Source organism: Aotus nancymaae, unplaced genomic scaffold (assembly GCF_030222135.1).
Source record: "Aotus nancymaae isolate 86718 unplaced genomic scaffold, 86718_ANA_hifiasm-v0.15.2.pri h1tg000007l, whole genome shotgun sequence".
NCBI classification, from domain to species: Eukaryota; Metazoa; Chordata; class Mammalia; order Primates; family Aotidae; genus Aotus; species Aotus nancymaae.
This window is the reverse complement of record NW_026988418.1, coordinates 28,612,461-28,632,429: the sequence shown is the minus strand read 5'-3', so window position 1 is coordinate 28,632,429 and position 19,969 is coordinate 28,612,461. Positions and strand designations below refer to the sequence as shown.

Here is a 19,969-nt window from a genome sequence, read left to right as displayed (position 1 = left end):
GGGAGGGACCTGGAGGGAGGTGATTGGATCATGGAGGCAGATTTTCCCCATGCTGTTCTCGTGACAGTGAGAGATCTGATGGTTTTAAAATGTGGCACTTCCTCCCTTGCTCTCTCTCTCTCCTGCCACCATGTATGATGTGACTTGCTTCCCCTTTAACCTCGGTCATGGTTTTAAGTTTCTTGAGGCCTCTCCAGCCACGCAGAACTGTGAGTCAATTAAACTTCTTTTCTTTATAAATTACTGAGTCTCAGGTAGTTCTTTAAAGCAGTGTGAAAACAGACCAATACAGTGAGAAACACCTATTTGTGTCACCAATCTTTTGGGAATGTTCATAACCAAAGTACAACCTAACCTATGCAGGCTGATACAGGAAGGAAGCAGGAATATGTGTAGAGGAGGTGGCTAATACAAACAGTGGCCAGGTAGGGGTTTAAGCCCTAGCAGTCAAGAGCATGAGTCATTCTCCTCCTGCCCAGCTTTGCTACCCCTAGCTGAGTGACCCTGGAAGTCAGTCTTCCTAAGCCTCTTTCTTCCCATTTGTAAAATAGGGTAAGAGTCATGCCTACTCCATAGGGAAAGATTAAGTAAGTGCACATAAAGCTGATGATGTGCTACCTAATAAATCTAGGGGTCAAGAGAGCATAGCTAAACTCTATCATGTCACATCTTGAAATTCCTATATTGATGGTTATTTTTTATCTTTATTTACTTTCCAACTCTATAATGACAAGGACAAGAATTGCATCTATTCTGGTTTTAAAAATTGCAATATATAAGATTTTTAAAATAAAGAATAATAAAAATACTCATGTAATAGGCACTATAGTTGCTAACTTATATATAACACTTACTATTTGGTAGGTATTTTTCTAAGCATTTTATTTACATTCACTCATTTAATCCTCATAACATCCCTATGAAGTAGATAACATTATTATTTCCATGTTATAGATTATAAAACTGAGGCACAGAGGTTAACAAACTTGTCTAAGGGCATACAAGCCGGTGAATATTTATTTGCTAGCAGCGTTGAGATTAAGCCCCAGGCAACCCTTCCAATCACATCCCTCTTTCTTCTCCTAATATCAGCCTGAATTTTACATTTATCATTCCAATTAATTTATTCAAACTTGTATTATATATGTTTGAATTCACAAAAAATATATTAATATTTTCCATGATGTCAAGTTATATATGAATGGTTTTCTATTTGCATTATTCTGCAACTTTATTTTTTTTCACTTACCATTGTTTAAAATTCATCTATGCTGGTACCAAGTGCAGCTTTATCTCAATTAATGTGTGTTTGAATTACCCCACTGATGGACATGTAAGCTATTTGTTATAATAAGCAACACAGTGAAGAACACGTCACTTTGATAACAAATACAAGACTCTCTCTAGATTATACCTATGAGCAGAATTTGCCAGTAAATAAGATATGTACATCTTCATATTTCTAGATATCGACAAATCATTTTCCAAAGCAGTCACAGCAGTTTAAATTCCTGCAAGTATGTTCATAACACATATGTACATATGTGTTCCTTCACTCTATATTCTCCTTAACATTTAGTAACACATTTAGTAAGACTTTTACATTTTTACTACTTTGGCAAGTATACATCAGTATCTTACTATGGTCCTATTTTGATGATTTCCCTGATTACTAGTAAGGTGAAGTATCTTTTATTGTGCTTACTGGCCAGGTGGCTGTTCTTTCAATCATATGTCAGGTACCTACTACACTTCTACATGCCATTTAGATGTTCATACATATATGTATAAATATGTGCTGTCATGTTTTTCCATCCTGATCTAAAGAGCTACTGATACCTAATAGATGTCTAAGTCACCATTAGACATCTATTAGAAAATGAGTCTGTGTTAGAAATTGCAAAGAACATTGAATACTGGTAAACAAACAAATGAATGGACATATGGACATATATTAATCATTTCTACTATTAACTGAGCTCTCCAGTGCAACAAGAGCTATGCCCAGACCTTAGTGGAAGTGGTTATTATTCCCAGTTTACAGATGAAGCAATGGAAGCTCAAAGAAGGAAAGTAACTCACCAAAGATTCCAGTTAGCAAGTGGAGAGTCAGCGACTCAAACCCAGATCTTGCAATTTCAAAGCCTTGCTAATCCACCATTTCATACTCTTCTACAGCTCCACTCGGCTCAGGATTCCAACAACAATAATCAAGATGAGCCTTACCTGCCTATACACAACTTCCTCTCTCCTATTCCCTGCTCTCCTCCACCTCCCACCCGCACACCTTTCATCTGGCTGCTCTCAGCAGCAGATGTCCCCACAATAAGCAGCCTCATAAATCGCTGCATGCCAGGCAAACCAAGCCAATCTCATTATGTAGGCAGCCGAGTCTCTGTCGCCCCTACTGCTTCACAGCCCTGAAGAAAAGGCCAGGAACAGGTCTAATGGGCAGCTCCACAGACTGGGGCCAGTGTCACAAATCTGAGAATGTTCTCTTGTGTCCTGCTTCATATGAAATACAGCACATTATTTCCCTATAAACACACCCCCCCAGTAAAAATCTGTATCGTGTTTTTGTTTTAACTATACTGAGGATAGAGCAGCATTAAATGTTTATAATTCCCCCATTTCCATCCCTGTAACATTTTCACGTGTTCAGCCTGAACACTCCTTTGATATGTAACTGTTTAAGAGATGACACCAAATTGACTGGATGTCCCTTCAACTCCCAATTTTATGCTGGAACAGAACTACAAAGGCACCAACCTATTAAAAGATATAAATATCCTTGATTATCTAAAAATCAGACTCTCACCATCCCTCAGGCTGTATGCCCTGCTCATTAGAGCCTTGGAATGCTGCAGAAACCAGAACAACTTGCTAGAGTTCATCTGTAATCTTCATATATTCAAATTATACATTGAACTGGCCAGGACACACGAAAAAGAAGAGGGGCATTATTCGACATTGCTTTATTGGTTCTTTTAGGTAGATATTCTGGCTGTCCCTAATGAGCCACATAAGTGCCAAAAGTGCAGATTCTGCAGATGATATTTTAGTCTCAGCTAGTTGAGAGAAAGGGCAGAGAGGTTTCAAAACATGGCAGAACAAAGAAGAAAATGGTACAATGAGAAAGAAATGCAGAAGAGAAAAAGAGAAACAATGACCACAGTAGATCAAGGGGTAACAAACTGGATCCCATGGGCCGGATCCAGTAGATGGCCTGTTTTTGTACAATCTGTAAAATAACAATGGCTTTTACATTTTTAAATGATTGAAAAAAGTAGAAAGAGGAATGATGTTTCATAATGTGAAACTTATATGAAGGTCAAATTTCAATGTCCAGAAGTAAAGTACCCTTAATGTGTTTACATCTTGCCTATAGCTGCTTTCATGCTACAATGTGGAGTTAAATAGCTGTGACACAGATCTTATGGCCCACAAAGTCTAAATCATTTACTCTCTGGCCCTTTTTAGAAAAAGGTTTTCCAACCCTTGCATCATATGGTTAACACCACTTGTGTCCTTAGGAATGCAGAGCTTGCCACCTCCAACACCTTTCTAAACACTTTGGCTAAAATGGCACCCAGTAGAAAGAACACTCTGTGCTTACTAAGGGTCCTCAGGGATTTCAGGGTGTAAGACAGTGGAGGTGGGGACATCAGAGTTGAGAGGGCATAAGAGTACCATCCAAAGAGAAAGGTCCAGGTAGGCTCCAAGTAGATTCTTGTTTCATGATGTCTTGTGGTTGAAAATCTAAGCCCACCAAAGACAAATATCAGAGAATTGCACTTTTACCTCTGAGTCACTTTAAGGATATAAGAAACAAGTTTTCCTTGGGATTCCTAATGTTTGGGAAACTAGAAGCAGTATCCTATCCCTTCCAAGCTGTAGGAACCTGACCAGTTCTTGCTCTCAAGAGTGACACAAAATTTGTGTTTCCTAGGAGATAATTTCTATTCTCCCATTAGATTGCTGGTTAGCTGCTTGATCATTTATTTATATCAAGTTTCATTTCAAAAGAGATTTGAGATGATTCAATAGTTATTTAGAAATTATATAAAGAGGATGAGCACAAATGCCAGGGCTAGTCTTAACTGCCTTAATGTAACTAAAAATATTAAAAAGTAAGTGTGGCAGCTTTTCATAAACATTTTACTGATTTCTTAGCCATGGACAAAACACCGTGAGAAGTGGTATGGAAGAAGTGTCCATAATGCATAGTGATCATCCCCTCATATGCTTATTCAATATATGCCTATGGCACCCTGGGCTGTGGATAATTCCATCTGGTCCCCAAAGAAAAAATGCTCTCCCATAAAATACTGTCATAGAAAGAAGGATGGTATGTAAACACTTAGCAAAAAGAGATGCTCATCAGGATATTGTTTATGATGGCAAGAGGCTATAAGTGATGAAGTGATGTATTTTTTTCAATAGTATGGGAATTGGTTAAATATCTCTAATAATGTCATTTGGTTAGCTACTAAAATCACTTTGTAGAAGAGTACAGATGGGCATGCCAAAGGCTAAATGAAAAATAAGCAGCCTATAACACATAATCCACAGTACAATCTTACTTTTGTAAAAGAAAATTTTCTGAGTTTAGAGAAAGAATTCAGAGTATACAATAAACATAAAATAATAACAACTCAAACCTACTAAATGCCTACCAAGTACCAGGCCACTGATCTAGATTCTTTATATGTAATAACACATTTAATCTTCACAATTACCCTATGAAGGCAATATCATTGCAATCTTCATCTTATATACAAGGAAACTGAAGCAAAGACACATCAGTGATTCACCCCAGGTTCTACAGTTAGTAAGCCAGGATCTGTACCCATGCAGGCTATTCTAGAGCTCAGGCTTTTATCGACTACACTTTCAAAACAGTTATAGCAATTATATTTAATTATATCTGGGAGAATGATGAGTGATTTTTGTTTGTTTGTATGATTGTATTTTCTAAATTTTCTGCAAGTTACACTCATTGGTTTTTTTGGGGCTTTTTGTTTTGTTTTGTTTGCTTTTTTTTTAGACTGAGTCTTGCTCTATCGCCCAGGCCAGAGTGCAGTGGCGCAATCTCAGATCGCTGCAACCTCCGCCTCCCAGGTTCAAGCAATTCTCCTGCCTCAGCCTCCCAATTAGCTGGGATTACAAGTGCCCACCACCAAATCCAGCTAATTTTTGTATTTTTAGTAGAGATGGGGTTTTGCCATGTTGGCCAGGCTGGTCTCAAACTCCTGACCTCAAGTGATCCGCCTACCTTGGCCTCCCAAAGTGCTGGGATTACAGGCATGAGCTACCGCACCCAGTCACATGCACTAGTTTTACAATTAAAAATATGTTATAAAAAATAAAGAGCCAAGTGTTATGCTATTCAATTCCGATATGTCTTCCTTCAACAGTTGTAGAGACCTCCCTCCTCTTGCATGATTCATTGCAGTTCACAGTCACACAAGTTTCTCAGCTGGCCTGGGAGAGGCAGGCAAAGGCTGCCAACAGCGCTCCAAGAGCCTGTGTGGCCCCTTCACTCCAAGCAGGCTAGGGGCTTGCCAGGAAGGAACATCTTTCTATATTTGACTCATTCTAAGACTTCAGATCTGGCTTCATCACAGCAGTAACTGTCTCATTTCCAGCGTCAATACTCAAGATGATTTAGTATGCTGAGGACAGGGAGGAGAGGGCAGAGGCCGCTTGGCACCAACTGCAGTTCCTGAAACATCAGCCTTCTTCAGTGAGTCCTCTGGGCCTCCACAAAGATACTTCCACAGAACATCACTTTTCCTCTTCCCAGAACGTTTTCATCATCCAGTTCTAGTAAAGTGAGTTACTATCCCACAGTGTTCAAGATCAGCCTTTTGGAGAGACGACTGATAAAGTGAACTTGGCATCAGAATCATGTCATATTCGTGTTCCCATTCACCAGTGGGCATTTTTCTCTGTGGTTAAGTGTCACAATGTCAAAAATGTCTTGTCCTGGCTGCTACAAAATTGACAACCGTGGGATAGAAATCCCTGAAACTAAAGTGACTTTGTAGAGATGCCCCATTAGCCCCTGCTCTAGGGAAAGGCCATTACTTCACAGTGCTTGGCAATGGGCAAGGAAGGAACTACTGTCATTATCACAAAGGGCTTCATCATCCTTCTTTACAACAGATTTTTCAGCTCTTGGCTCCCAGCAGTTAGAGAAATGGATCATATGGACCTAACAAGTAGATATACCATGGAAAAACCCACTGCCTTGGCTTCTTCAATCAAAGACTGCTTACATCTCATTCCCCATTTATCTCACTCCAGGGAAGCTTTGAGGAAACATAATGGACTTTAAGGAGAGAGGTCTTAGACTGAAGACTTGGTTTCTCTGCTTAAAAGCTGTGTGACCTTGAGCATCTCATTTTACTTCTCTAGGCCTCCTTCCCCACCCCCCACCACCCACCAACTCCTCACCCTATAAAATGGAACTAATTAAGAACAAAAACTTTCCTACGTGCCTCATGTCATCAACAGGATCAAATAAGACCATGCATGACATTGAGATTTTTATGTAATGAAATTTTCAAAAATGAACAGAAATTTTTATTTTTTATATATTTATCTAATTAATTTATTTATTTGAGACAGAGTATCATTCTGTCACCCAGGCTGCAGTGTGGTGGCCCAGTCTCGGCTCACTGCAACCTCCACCTCCTGGGCTCAAGTGAGTCTTCCACCTCAGCCTCCCAAGCAGCTGGGATTACAGGCGTGCGCCACCACACCCAACTAATTTTTGTATTTTCTGTAGAGGCAGGGTTTCACCATGTTGCCCAGGCTGGTCTCGAACTCCTGACCTCAGGTGATTGGCCAGCCTTAGCCTCCCAAAGTGCTGGGATTACAGGCATGAGACACTGTGCCCAGCAGAATTTTTATTTTAATTCTTAGAAATTCAGCACTCACAGTAAATGATTCCAAGAAATGCCTCCCACAAATGGCTGAGAATCCAACTAGAAATTAAAATTTCAGAGAAAAAAAGATAACATTTAGCAAAATAATAAATCAACACTCCCTATGCCAAACAAGGGGTGAGGCATTACACAAGGCAACCCATGTTAAAATACAGGCTTTATGTCAGCCAGATCTGGTTTGGATCCGACTTCTGCTACTAGCTGGATGTATCATCTAGAGAAGCCTTGATTTCCTTATGTATAGAATAGAAATATTAATAGAATGACACATAGAAGATAAAGCCACAAAAAATGCTACCTCTAGCAAAGTCACACAGCCTTGGCAAAAAAAAAAAAAAAAAAAAAAAGGCCATGCTGTTCTATTTCAGGGTTGATGAAGCCAGACTGGAGATGTGTCTAGCAAGCCTCCCTAGGGTAAGAATCTCTTATTGGTGCATCCAAGCTATGGTCCATGGAAACTCTTCTCTTTTGATAGTTCAGAAGAACAAGTGTTTAACAGAAGTGAACCTCTTTATCACTCTGAAGTGTCTACTTCCCATCTTGACGTGACCTGATGCTTGGCTGGAGGACTTATGATGAGCTATCTGTAGAAATATTCAGGTTCACTCAGATTCAGTGGTACTGGTTTTTTAAATATTATAATACTTCTGTACTAGTTGGCACATGGTATGAGCTATTAAAACCACAAGTCACTCGATGACATTGTACAACAGTGGCCTTGGACACAGCTGCTCAACAGACCAAGAGGGCAGAAGCAAGGGCATGTGTAGCATCCACAGAAGGCTCCAGGGGAGCTAAGCACTGACAGGCAGAGGCCACAGGGCAGGTGGTGCCAGTGAGTCAAGCTTTCTGGATTCAGGCCACATAGGAAGCACAGGCATCCAAGAGCCTCACAGCTCTTACAAGTCAACAGCACACCCAGCCCTCCTTGTACTGCAATAAAGTGCCAGGGCCCTTAGAATAATCTTTTTTTTTTTTTTTTTTTTTTTCGAGACAGGGTCTGGCTCTGTTGCCCAGGCTGGAGTGCCGTGGCATAATCTAGGCTCATGGCAACCTCTGCCTCCCAGGCTCAAGCGCTCCTCCCAACTCCACCTCCTGAGTAGCTGGGATGACAGGGGTGCACTATGCCTGGCTAATTTTTGTATTTTCTGTAGCAACGGGGTTTCGCCATGTTCTCAAACTCCTGAACTCACGTGATCCACCTGCCTTGGCCTCCCAAAGTGCTGGGATTACATATGTCAGCCACTGCGCCCAGTCAGAATAATCAATTTAATGGGGAAGTTGCTGGAAGGTTCTGCTGCCATTCCCTATGTCAAACCATGGCCCAGAAATGGAGATCATTTAGCCAGTAACAACAACACTCTTCAGAATGTCCAAAAATTAATTTGAAAATTGGAAATTAGAGTGGAAATTTGTGTTTTAAACTGTGATAATATACATGTGCATGGGTATATTTACTTATAGAATAAAAGGGGGTTATATTTTACATTGATATATATTGATTTCTATATTATGTTAGTGTGTCAATTATTAAAGCTTTTGTCATAACTACAGACACCATAAAATCTGTATGTGTGCAATTTCCACAACCACTTTTCAGGACCTTAATGGGAAGAGTACTAGACTACGATGCCCAGCTCTTTCCCAAGCTATGGGAGAATCACAAACCCAGGGTCTCAAAGAATATAAACATAGGAGAATGAATTAAGTGATTTCCTAAGTCCCTTCCACTTCTAAAATTCTTTAACACTATCATCCTCATATAAAGGCCATCTACTAAACATGTACTCTAGGCTAGACACTTAGCTAAGCAGTTTCCATAAACAACTAAATTGGACCCTTGTGCTAAGCACAGTGGCAGGTGGGAGTCCCACTGAGGAAACGGAGGTTTTGGTGAAGTTTAGTAAGAGTCACAACAGAATGAGATGAACCTAGGTTTGGCTGGACCCAAAGCCTCGGCTCTTACTCACCTCTCCATCCTGCCTCTTTCAAGAGGCACTTTTTGTCTCTCATGCCTCCATTCTCCCACCTCATTCTGTTCCTCCATCCTAGGACTCAGAGCAGTCAGCTGCATTATATTCAGGTACTCGTGAATGAGTCCACCTTCTCTCAACCCAATTACTTGCTATTGAGTCTTCAATAGCAAGGAACCTGTTTCATGCCTCTTCACAGCTCCCTATGTACAATATATGGCACACAGTAAGCACTCAATAAAAGTATGTGAAACTGAGCTGCTATAGAATGCAATAAACAAAGAGAAGATGGCACAGATGACAAGGAAGACCAAACAGATCAACCCTGACAGCGACCTGGTCTTTGCTTAACTGTAGGTAGCAAATATGACCAAACGCTTTCACTGTTTCACTGTCTCCTCAAGCTTTTCGGAATTTCTGATTACCACACTGCACCCAACTGAGAATGCCTGCCTGAGAGATGGGGGTTTCATGAAATTCAGCACAAGCTTTATTGTAAAGAAAACTAATATTTTATGAGAAAACCCGGGAGAAATGTTTACCTTCAAAGAGATAAGAGGAGCTCATTAAGAAACCAATACTAGCTCCTCTTTCCCAAGAGGATCTACAACACAAAAAAAGAACGGTAAGAGTAGAAAAAATGAGAAATACGGTCAAAGTAAAGACCATATTGAAACCAAAATGGTCTCTGTGTATAATAAAGACAGGCCACAGTGTTCATAACCAGGCTGTTGGTGCTAGGGGAATTCCAGCCAAATGGATATAACATATTTTGTTCCTTCGAGGATCAAGGAAGTCAGGCTACAGGTGCCAATCCAAATTCTATTCAATAAACTCTCATATAAAACTATACTTGGATGTTGCTTAATTTGATTCAATAAACATAGTAAGTACTTATGATGTGCCAGGGAAAAGGAGTCTAAATAAGGAACCTTTACTCTTCGACAAGTGGACCAAATAAAAAGGTTCAGCATTATGAAATAATAGTAATCAAATCTATTCAATGAGATCAGAGTCCCCAATAGAAACCTGAAATAATAGAAAGGGTTCTGTATACCACATGGACCCTCAACTCCAGAAAGTGAGGGGTCATCATTTTTTTCTCCTTTCACTAATCAAAAGATTGGGGCTTAAATTGCATAAAATGGACTATAATATTTCCCTCTTAATTACCAGCCTGGATCAGAGAAAATGTCCTTGCTGTTATCTGACCTTGTCTGATAGAAAACAGAGATAGCAGAGGACTGATGGCCTGTTGAAAGAAAACTGCAAAGAGAAAAATAAGGCAAAAATTTTCTGTTCAACATTTCAGTTTCATTTAAGAGAGACAGGAGAGACAATATAGGTACCAAAGGGTGACTGAGAGAACTCTATCAATCTTCCCAAATAACCCCCCATACACAGGTAGAATTTTAGAAAACCAGTATGCTTGTTATGCATATGCAACTCCAAGAAGGGTTTCTCAAGCTCCTCCCCTTCCAACAAGATTGCCTTCACTTAGTTGCGAGACAGAAATTCTGGAGCTGCCACTGCAAGCCATCTTTGGAGAGAAAGATCAAATTTTTGTTCTCCAGAAAAGTAGCAGTGGTCATGGATGGATATTGTTCGCTGTTTAAAAGATCAAGCTAAGTGTACATATGCTATGCGCGACATGCAACACACACATGTGCTACACATATACCAAAGTGGCCTTTCTACATGTTAGGCACTATGCTAGGAATATACAGTATCCCACACATTAAAACTGAAATATATTTTTGCTCTTATTTTTCAGATAAGGAAACTGTTTCAAAGAGGTCAAGTCACGCAAGCAGACTGTGGTACAATGGATAGCACATTGGACTTCTAGCCTAAATCGAAAGAGTCAATGAGGTCAATTCATTCACCAGGTTACTTAGGATATACCCAAATGTTTGTGTGATGACAAGACCCATGTTTTTTTCATTTCATCAGGCACAGTCAGGAACATAACAGAGAGGTGGAAGTCTCCCTTGGCCAATGAGAGGAAACAACTCAGACGCATAACACTTTAATACTCAATGGAATATTAGCATTGTAACCCTATGCCTCAAATGGATGCACCAGGAAAAGAAAATGACTTCCCCAAATCATTGCCATGACTTAACTGTTTTAAAAAAACAGCTTTATTGACATATGAAATCTACATATAAAACTACATATTGAAAATGTAAACATTTTATAAGTTTTAACACATAACTGTGAGGGCGGGTGTGGTGGCTCACACCTGTAATCACAGCACTTTGGGAGGCCAAGGCCCTGAAGTCAGGAGTTCAAGACCAACCTGGCCAATATGGTGAAACTCTCTCTCTACTAAAAGTACAAAAATTTAGCTGGCCATGGTGGCTGGTGGCGAACACCTGTAATCCCAGCTACTTGGGAGGCTGAGGCAGGAGAATCGCTTGATCGCTTGAACCCAGGAGGAGGAGGTTGCAGTGAGCCAAGATTGCACCACTGCACTCCAGCCTGGATAACAAGAGCAAAACTCCATCTTAAAACAAAAATAGCAACAACAACAAAAAAATCTAACTGTGTGTATATACACACATGTATGGATGATTCAAATATACTTGCAGTATATTCGATCGATGATTCTGCTGTGGTGTGGTATTCTATTGTGCATTGTCTATACACAAGATGGTAAAAACACAGAGAACAACTCAGCACTGTAGCAAATACATGCATACACATACACCACACTCAAAGGGATCTCACATCAAGAAACATTTCAGAAAAAAGTTTTTTATCCTTTGTTATATATAAAATATCTAGACCTCCTGGAGAGTAGAGATCCTCTGACAATTCTCAGAAAGCAGGGGCTACTTTGAATACTTTATATTACTTTAAATAATTTACATCAGCAGTTCTAAAATATGATCCCACAACCATCAGTTTCAGAATGATCTGGGGTCTTTACTTAAAATGCATATTTCTGATTTCCACTTCTAACCATGATAATGGTATTAGACTTGAGCTCCTGTGATAAACTAGATAAGTTATATGAAACATCTGTTTTCAGGCATTAAACAACAGTCTAAAAAGGGCTGAGATCTTTGAAAAAAAGAAAACGTACAAGGTGACCCTCACAGTTGCTCCAGCTTTTTACCTGGAGGCACTTTCCTATTACCATAAAATGATCTGGAACCCTAGCAGAATAGTGGTCCTGCTGAACTCTGAAGGAAGGGATCAAAATACAAAAACTGCTAAGAAGCTGGGATATGTGGAACAATATAAAAGAAAATAGGGAGAGGCACAGTGTGGACATAGTGGGTGGGGGTGCTGAAGGGATGGGAGGGAAAAAAACTGCATGAAAATTCACCCTGAGTCCTTGGCTGAGGTCTGGGCTATGAATATAGAGAGTAAGACTTCACAAGGCCCCAGCAGAGACTGCCTGCTGCAGGGTTGAGAACTAAACCAGCACTATATACCAGAGGTTATAAATGCTGGCGTATGTTGGAGCTCTAGCACAGCCAAAATGGAAAGCTCTTACTGAGCACCTCAGGCATTTAGTTGAATATTCAGTGTTTCCATCTCAGAAAGGCCACATCCATGCTAGGAATAGGACCATATCCTAGAGTAAAGGCTGCATTCCTAGGACCAGGTTGAAAACCACAAAAGACCCATTTTAACAAAGAATAAAATCAAGCCTAATGACTGGAAGAATACGTCAGTATTTTAACTGTCTTCCAGAATAAAATTCAACATGTTTTCAAGGAAAATGGTAATCCAGACTTCCAACAAAGTATCATCACAATGTTTATCATACAATAAAAATAAAACTGCACACATGAAGGAGCAGTATAAATTGGACAATAAAAAAGCAGTAAATAGAAACAGAACCTGAAATGCTCCAGATACTGGAATTTGTAGACAAGAACTTTAAGCTTATTAATACGTTCAAAGGCTTAAACAGATAGTCTTAATGAGCTAATAGCAAAGAATATTGAAAAAAAGAAGAAGAAGACTACAGAATTGAAAAGTATAATATCTGAAATGAAAATTTTTCTAAATGAGCTTAACAGAAGATTGGAAACTGCAAAAGGAAATTGTATGAACTTGAAGGCAGGTCGACAGAAATTGAAAACAGAGTCTCAGTAGACTATGAGACAACATCATGTAAGCAGTTTACCATCATGTAATCAGAGTCTAAGAAGGGACAGAGGAAGAAAATGGAGCAGAAAAAAGCTATTTTCAACATTTGGTGGAAAAAATTTCAACTCAAAAATCAGAATGTCTCAACCTTGGCACTTGGCACTATTGGCATTGTAAATTGGATAATTCTTTGTTGTGGGGGACTGTCATGGACATTGCAGAACTTTTAGCAGCATCCCTATCCTCTATTAACTAATTTCAAGTAATATCCTCTCTAATCTGAACTCTAAGCAAAGACAACCAAAAACACCTCCAAATGTTGCCAAATGTTTACTAGAGAACCAGCATTGTCCCTGCTTAACAACTACTGCTGCAGATCCAAGTAACTCAGCAAACCCAAAACAGGATAAATATACAAAGAATTGCCTTAGACACAGCAGAATAAGACTGCTAAGGACAAAAAGAAAACGAAAATCTTAGTAGCTGACAGAGAAAAATACATTACGTACAGAGGAACAACAGTGTCAATAACAGCTAACATTCATCAGAAACAATGGTGGTCAGAAAGCAATGAAATGAATTTTTTTTAGAGTGCTGATAGAAGAAAACAACTATCAACCAAGAACTTTACAGACAGCAAAAAAATCCTTTCAAAACAAAATTTCATATTAAAAAAAAACAAGAAAATTTGTTGCTGATTGGCCTGCATTACAAGAAATGCTAAAGGGAGTTCTTCAGTCATAAGGTCAGTGCTACCAGATGAAAACTCAGATCTGTAGGAAAGAATGAAGAGTAACAGAAATTGTAAATGTGTGGGTGAATATAAAAGATTATGGTTTTCTTCTCTTAATGCATCTGAAAGATAACTGTTACAAGCAAAAATAACAACATTGTATTGTGATGTTATTACACAGATGAAAAATATATGACAAAATATCACTTTTAAAAGATAGGTAGAAGCTAAGTGAAATTTTACTGCTATAATATTCTCTTATTTTATTGAAGTATACAGTGATAAGTGAAGATGATTATTGCAATCTCTGGAGAAACCATATACTATATATATGTATATATAATATGTATATATATATTCATATATAAATATATGTACTACACATATATAGTCAAAAAACCAGAAGATTTAAAATTTCATATTAAAAATATATAATTAATCCTAACAAACCTAAAAATAATAGAAAAACAAAAAACAAAAGGAATAGTTAGAAACTAATAACAAGACAGTAGACTTAATCCCAATTATATTAATAATTATAATAAATCTAAATAGACCAAATACTATCATTAAAAGACAGAGACTGTCAGACTGAATGAAAAACCAAATTATATGCTGTCTACAAGAGATGTACTTTCATTACAAAGTTACGGATACGTTAATAGTAAAGGATGAGAAAATATTAATCATGTAAAACAGTAAGCAAAGGAAAGCAGGCAGGCCTATATTAATATCAGATAAATTAATTTCAAGACAGAATATTACAAAGATAAGGAGTAACGTTTCATAATAGTTAATTATTCCATAAGATATAATTCTAAATGTATGCACCTAATAACACAGCTTCTATATAAAAAAAAAAATGGACACAACAGTTGAAATAAAGGGACAAATTCACAATCACAAATGCAGATTTTTAAATGTTTCTCAATAATTGATAGAGCAGGTCCACAAAACATTGGCATAGGAAGAATACATTTGAACAACAATACTACATTGCCCTAATTGACATTTATAGAATACTGCAACAACAACTTATAAGTGTAAACACTTATAAGAAGGTATAGTCTTATAAGTGTGTAAATTTATAAGAAATTATACTTCTTATAACTTGATAAGAAGAATATACCTTCTTATCAAGTGTTTACATATGCTGGGGCATAAAATAAGTCTCAACAAATTTCAAAAGGTTAAAAAATGCATATTTCTGGGTGTCAAGATTCATTCACATGCTTGAAGGCATAACAATAAAATTAAGGCTCAAGTCACTTGGCTTGCTAGTAATTGGCAGGGCAAGGAAACAAATACTGCTCTAACTGTAAATCCTATGTCCCTTTTGCCATATGTTTGAATAGGGCCTAGACTGGGAAAGATAAGGCAAACATATGAATCACCAGAAAATGTCATCCTTAGTCCAATAAGACTGTCTGCATTGCCACTGATCATTCTCTGTTCAAACTCTGCTGTGCTGTTCTAAAAGCTAGGAGCTCAATTACTTGAGAAAAGTCATGTTAAAAACTTCATACAAAACCATATATCAGAGAGCTCAAGGGAGGAAATCAATCAATACATGCAACAAGGAATCCTGGGATTTTGGAACTGGATATGTAACCAGTCAAGAAAATCTTCATTTGTGTGTGTGTGTGTTTGTGTGTGTGTGTGTGTATGTGCATGTGCATGTATGTGTGACTACAGGGTTGAGGGGAGGGGAGAAAAGGGGGAAAAGAAGTACAAAGCAGAGGCATGAATACCAGTTTCTACTTTTTAAAAAATGGTTTCATTCAGATATAAACATTACCTATACATTATATTTTGTTATATTTTATACATTAAAATATGTTGCATTACACAATAATATCATATGTATCTATAATATAGAAGACATTCATAATCAATGTGGAAAATTTAGGCACATTTAAGGACATATATAAGGAGCATTAGAAAGAAAGCAAATGGCTGGGTGAGGAGAATGGAACTGAGGCTGAAGAAGGAAAGAAAAGAAAGTCTAGAATAAAACCAGATGGGGTCTTGTGCCGTAGAAAGACTGCCGTAGAAAGACTACAAAGCAGTGTGATTAACTCACTTCTCTGCCCCTGAGGTCTACTGAAACCAAAGAAAATGGAATTAAGACAGAGAAAAAAATAAACAAGGGCACCACAGTTAACATTTTGGAGACTATATATCCTTACACTCTTAGTTATGTTTTTGTAAATATGCACACATACACTTGTTGTGTTGGTGTCCACATACATAGAAATAGAGATCATATTGTGTATAGATTTGGACCTGCCATATTTCCACTTGGGAATAAAATGTAGTCTTCTGAGTCATTAATATTAATTTTCTCTCATATCTCTCACAGGGCTGTATTATCATAGTTGATTTTCTACTGTTTAGACACACCAAGTAATATTATAAAAGTGCATATAAAGTAGATGAGCATTCTGAGGAGCTTATTTCCAGTCTGGGTGTGTGTGGCAGGCAGGGGCGGTGGGGTGGGGGTGGTGTTGAAGGTTGTTGAAGTAGGAAAGAGCATGACTTATGGAAGAGGTGGTGTCTGAATTGCAGTTTGGTTGGAAATGGGCTGAAGGGCATTTTAATCCATTATTTAGTCCAAAATAATATTGGAGAGCACTAAAGGTTAAGATACCATCACGTCAAGGACAGATATAAAAGTGAAAGGATCATAACTGAGCTCTGGTCATAGTGTACTAGGGAACATGCTAGGCTCACCCAGCACCAAAAGATGAGTATTACAGTCTCCCCTAAGCAGATGAGGAAGGGTGGAGCGGGAGTCTCTTAAAAAGAAAGTAATTTGCCTAAGGCACCAACTATAATACATACTAGAACCAGGATGTCATGCCATTTCCTTGGGGAACTTGAGGGTGTGTTAGAAAGGGGTGGAAGACGAGACTGGGAAGGTGAGTGCTCCTCAGACCTCAGAAGGTCAAGCTAAAAATTAAGAACTTTTACCAAATTCTCTTACTCTTTCACGCTCACATATTGAATGACACACACAAAAAAACAGATATCGACAAATTTCCAAGAAGCTGTTCACAGAGCAGATTAATATTGGCTGAGACAAGTGGATTTCCCCAGGGATAGCACACTCTTTAGGGCATATTTCAAAATCAAGTATTCCATCCCAAGCCAGCTGAAGGAAATTTCAAGGCAGTCCTTCAGCATCTAATTATCAGATAATTGTATTAGCAGGAACCTCCAATAGGTCGTCTCTAGTAAGCCATGCCAGGCATAAAAATGGTCAATGATGCTAAGCAAACTCAGAGTGAGGAGGCTTGTAAATGCTAACTACACAGGAAAGGCAGATACAGTCTGAAGGCGAATCCTAGGAGAAAACCAAAAAACCCACAGCAAGCATTTGGAGGAAAATCTGCTACCTAAGTGCAAAGAAAACCTGCTATTCCTCTGTTACGCTGGTCTCAAGGGCAAAGAAAGCTACCGCTAGCTGTGGACTCAGTTTCTAGTGTGGACTTGGCTTGTGGACACATTCTCGTAAACTTCTGACCACTACCCTCTCTTGTGGAAAAAACAAACACTGAGCAAAATTAAAGTCAGTGGGAGGGGTTGGCTTCTGTGCTTCGTTGGCCAGACATGGTAGCCTACCTGGATCCGCACTCTACACACAGAAGATACGGGCTAAATCCCAAAGGCCAAAAGCACACCCTTACCTGGCGGGTAGTAGGAGGCTGGTTCTTACCCTCTCTTCAGACTCCTTCCACTCAAAAAATGACTCTCCACGTGTTAGTTTTCCCAAAAATTCTTGACTCAATAATAACCACTCCTGGAGAACCAGGAAAAGAGAAAAAGCATTTATTTAGTACTAGCGTGTTATGATTAAAAGGACCTAGGATTCGCAAACAAGCAGACCTGGATTCACAACACTGACTCTCCTTCCTTGCTACCTGTGTAACAGCAGGAAAATTAAAAAAGCTCTCTAAGCCTCAGTTTTCTCAACTGTAAAATGGAGGCAGATAATCTCCTCCTCCCATGTACATGATGATTAAATGAGATAATGATGGATAAGCATTTGTCACCTAGAAGGCAATCATAAACAATATTTGCCTATGCATGCCTACCTTCTTATTTCTATATGGGAAAGTGGAAGAGATCCTAATGGGCAAAATACACACACACATATATGAAAGGGAGAAAAGCACAAAAATGGTCTGCAGCTAGGAACTGCTGCATCCTTCCATCAGTTCAGCGGAAAGGCCATTTACTTGCTATACCACCTTATACAGAGAGAAAGCCTACGATACCTTCTTCATGGAATCATCACGAACATTAAATCCATCATCTGTAAAAGCACACTCACTGTCTGTTACATTTACAACTTAGTAATTGGCAAATAGAGGTGGAGGTGGATGGGGTAGCATTGAATTAACAAGAACATAACTCACAATGGGTTCACCAATGGGGACTCTGAAATATTTTCTTTGGAGATTGGATGGGGATTTGAGTTGTATAGAGATCAGATATCTGGGAAACAGTCCTTTGATGGAAATTCTCCTATGTAGCCCCATCCTGCCTGGGGCAGGCTTACCAAGCAAAGGTATGGGGTCCCTCCCTGGCTCCCATGTTAACTAGCTGTTCTGCCTGTCTTTCTGGCTTAATTATGCTCCAATAATCCTGACAAGATTGGCTGGATTTCACTGTAAATCATGACAGTGGAAATCCTAAAATAAAAGTAAGATTAATGCTATGACCTTAATCTTGGCATGAGGGCTCATTAATTGCAAATCATGGAGTTAATTGAATTCTAGGGATAGCACTGCCAGCTAGATTAAATTTCCTGAAACCTATTTCTTTACTGACATGAAGATAACTGAAATGCACCAATGACAACCAAGCCAAATATTGGGGGTTGCTAAGGAGACAGATAATTATTTCCCTGGCATGCTAGTTGTCCAAATCAGAAGAGTCTGATGTCATGCTTTGGAGGACTGTCCCTATTATTACAGCCACCCTCCCTGTCTTCTTCATGTTCAAGAGTGTGATGCAACCTCTCTGAACCTCAGTTTTGTGATAATACTTGTTAAGAATGAAATACACACATGCATATATAACTTCAAGAAGTTCTCAATAAAAAGTAGCCATGATCATCATCCCATCTTCTACTCTTTGCCATCATTCATTATTATAAGGACCCGCAGAGGGAGGAAAGAGTTGTATGGCTTTCCTTTCACAGGCTGCACCCTGGCTGGCTGCAGAAATGGCACCATAAATGACATAGAAAAATCACTGTACACCCAGGGCCTCCCTAAGTTTAAGGCAGCTTCTGTTTCTACCTAGTAACTGGCCAATGCGGATTCTAGTACAGTAGTCCCCTCTTATCCACAGAGGATACATTCCAAGACCTGCAGTGGATGTCTGAAACCAAAAATAATACTGAACCCGATTGCCATCAACTGGAACGTGTTTCTGTCTTGTCTTCCACTCACAAATTGAAGCCTTTTCCATTTTAATAAAGCATTTACACACTGTGGCCGTAACATTTGCCATCTGAGATGCAGTGGCAAAACTAGCTTGAATTCCATTTTTCCTTCTTCACAATTTCACAGATAAAAGATTCATTCTTACCATAGATCTTCAGAACCTCGGAATACTATTTTTTTCTTATTAAATCAGGAACTTTTGCCTTTTCACTTAAAGGAAGCACTCTACAACTTTTCTTTGGCATATCCAAATTGCTGGCATCATTACTCTTGTGATTTGGGGCCATTATGAAGTAAAATAAGGGTCACTTGAACACAAGCACTGCAATAACCAAGATAGTCAATCTGATCACTTACACAGCTACTAAGTGACTAAGAGGCAGTAACACAGATGCTGGACAAAGGGATGATGCATATCCCAGGCAGGACCAAGCAAGATGGCACAAGATTTCATCACACTACTCAGACTGGCATACAATTTAAAACTTATGAATTATTTCTGGAATGTTCATAATACTTTCAGGCTGCAGCTGACAGTGGATAACTGAAACCTTGGAAAGTGAAACCACGGGTAAGGTAGTCTACTGTTTGTGTCTTCTCTTTCCTACAGTCTGGTCTGTTCCATCTGCTCTTGGGTCAAAAAAATTTACATGCAGAAATCCTCGTCCAACACTGAAAGATGAGTATTGCAGTCTCCACTATACAGGAGGAAGAAGGAAGACTCTGAAATGGAGAGGAATGTGT

At 38.9% G+C, this 19,969-nt stretch overlaps 1 protein-coding gene across 12 annotated transcripts in view; it reads right to left on the bottom strand.

Moving 5' to 3' along the window:
- DNAJC6 (DnaJ heat shock protein family (Hsp40) member C6) overlaps positions 1-19,969 on the bottom strand; it is a 169,468-nt gene that overhangs the window by 52,499 nt on the left and 97,000 nt on the right. For 3 of the 12 annotated variants that reach the window (XM_012442725.3, XM_064372445.1, XM_021667684.2), the window contains one exon: positions 17,459-17,571. The exons of 8 other annotated variants lie outside the window; for them this stretch is intronic. The gene's annotated coding sequence lies outside the window, so the exon portion shown is untranslated. Of the gene's footprint in view, positions 1-2,082; positions 2,280-17,458; positions 17,572-19,969 lie in introns of those variants that run through there. One more of the 12 variants, XM_012442727.3, reaches the window with a different exon arrangement.